This window comes from Octopus sinensis, linkage group LG7, assembly GCF_006345805.1.
Source record: "Octopus sinensis linkage group LG7, ASM634580v1, whole genome shotgun sequence".
Classification (NCBI taxonomy): domain Eukaryota; kingdom Metazoa; phylum Mollusca; class Cephalopoda; order Octopoda; family Octopodidae; genus Octopus; species Octopus sinensis.
In genome coordinates this window covers 102994050-102996549 of record NC_043003.1, presented here as the reverse complement: position 1 = coordinate 102996549, position 2500 = coordinate 102994050, and the positions used below count along the sequence as shown (strand labels likewise).

General features: G+C 38.7%; 1 protein-coding gene across 2 annotated transcripts in view; it reads left to right on the top strand.

Moving 5' to 3' along the window:
* The window catches only part of LOC115214498 (aryl hydrocarbon receptor nuclear translocator-like protein 1), a 730728-nt gene that overhangs the window by 1476 nt on the left and 726752 nt on the right, over positions 1 to 2500 (top strand). The window contains exon 1 of one of the 2 annotated variants that reach the window (XM_036505029.1): positions 2437 to 2500. This exon is cut by the window's right edge and continues 135 nt beyond it. The exons of the other annotated variant lie outside the window; for it this stretch is intronic. The gene's annotated coding sequence lies outside the window, so the exon portion shown is untranslated. Of the gene's footprint in view, positions 1 to 2436 lie in introns of those variants that run through there. 2 annotated transcript variants of the gene reach the window in all.

Here is a 2500-nt window from a genome sequence, read left to right as displayed (position 1 = left end):
AAAATTGAATGAGTGACATTGTGGTCAATGGGATTGTGATAAGTTGTTAATGAATGAAATTCTTATTGTCCTTCTTCCTTATTTTCTGAGTTCAAATTCGGATGCGATCGATCTTTATTTTTCATCTCTTCGGTGATTGATAAAACAAATAAGTGTTTATTTACTTCGATTTATACCCTTATTCTTTTAAGCATGCTCTCTCTCTCTCTCTCTCTCTCTCTCTCTCTCTCTCTCTCTCTCTCTCTCTCTCTCTCTCTCTCTCTCTCTCTCTCTCTCTCTCCTCCCCGTATCCCAGTTACATTTTGGGGATTTTCAGCCAAAATTGAGAAACCTTTATAATTCCAACTACGCTCCTCTTTCCCCAGTAATCTTTCCAAGGGATTGAGTTTATACAGTCCTTGGAAATCGGTATATTACTATTGAAGAGCAGTAGAATGACAATTGGTACCGCGTCAAACTAAATGTTTTGCATTCAGTTTGGTCACTCGCCATTCGGCGTTCGAACCTCACCTAATTACACTGGCGTTGTTGTCTTTTATTTGTGTCCTCAAATCGATTCCATTGAGTCTATATTTCCAAATTATGAACTTATGACAATGAAATTAAATCATTATATTATGATTATTATTATTACCTTACTAATAAAAATATTTCTTTTTCACCGCTATCGTTATCATTGTTGTCGTTTTGTTGTTGTTGTTGTTGTTGCTGTGTGCGTGAGAGAAGGTAAGCTGCATGTCGGACGAACTGTCTTTCAACCTATTTCGTTTCGTCTCTTCTTCTTCTACCCTATGTTTCCGCGTTCGATCCCAACGATGCTGAGTCTTAACTTCCATTTGTCTGAAGAAAAGAATGATGTTATTTACGATGACATAACACACAGTTACATACGCTCGAATCGTTGATGAATGATATGGAAGGAGGCAAGTCACATAACCATTAACAGCCTCACCCGACATTACACCACCACCACCACCACCACCACGATGATGATCATCATCATCACAGCTATCGATCTTCTTACACGTTTTAGAATTTTCTAAGATGATTGTTGGTGCTCTCGTAGTGTTAGTGTTGTTTAACCCTAGGCCAACGCCGTTTGAGCAGGCTTATAATCAAAAGAATTCAATCCAAGGTCATCTCACCTTTTTAAGGTTCTCGACGACATACATTATCCATTGACCTTCTGAAACAGTAGAATGTGATTTAAGGGAGATTTGGTTGCTATTTCTAACAGAAAGACAATGTTCCTTCGGTGACAGATGATATCGAGACGTAGCATCGGGTATGTGTGTGTGATGGTGGGGGGAGGGGAGGGTAGCATTAGGATGGGTTAACTAATTAATTAATTAATAGTTAATTAAGTATTACTATTAACAATTAGGAATGCTCAGCCTGCCTGAAATAACAGTCAAATCACCGTCATATCACCATATCTAACGTCTTACCAGAAGGAAACATTTGATAGATAGTGCAGTAACCATGCATTTCTTGCACGAAGACACAAAAAGATGGGTTGGTCACGGCTGGAACATCTTTGGATCGCGTACTGACTGATCTGAGGTAGAGACAGCAACATTTCTTTTCCAATTATCATCCCAATCAACAACAGTGCGACCACCACCACCACCACTACTACTACTACTACTACTACTACTACTACTACTACTGTTTCGCAACTGATACTGCTCTCATCACCAACATTATCAACAGGAAGCTGCTTCTAAGTGGTTGCTTGAAGAATGCTAGAAGTAGCAGTTAAATTCCCCTGAAAACCACACACGACAGTTAAACGCGTGCAAAAAAAAAAAAAAAAGCAAGGATGGATAGTGGAATCGGATAATATTGTCCCATTGTCTGTATAACACTGCTAGTGGGGTGGGTGGAAACAAGTTGACATGAGGATCACGTTTGGAACGTCTTTGATTATCGGCATTGTTATTGTTACTTAACAATTACCAATGCCAATATCTCTGATCATCGACGTTCGACCACCACTACCACCACCACCACCACCACCACCACCTCTAATAACAACAACAGCATCACCATCGCCGCCACCAATAACAACACCACTATCAACTACTACAACAACATCAATAGCAACAATAACAAATGCGCGCTAACAATCGATCGAACTCCCCCGCACCTTCGCACGCGCACACCTTTTATGTTGTTTGTTTATTTGTTTCTTCTTCTTCTTCTTCTTCTTCTTCTTCTTCTTCGTCTTCTTCACATTATTATTATTATTATTATTATTATTATTATTTTACTTCTTGTTATTTGGGTGGGGGCCAGGTAATGTTTGGAGTATAGTTGAAGGTGATAAATAATGTAGGTTCGAGAAAATACACACACAGACATATATATATATATATATATATATATATAGGTGAGTGAATATATATATATATATATATATATACGCACACATTCATGCGGGTGTGTGTCTGTGTATGTGTTGCCTCTGTATTACGTGTGTGTGTGTGTGTCTGTGTGT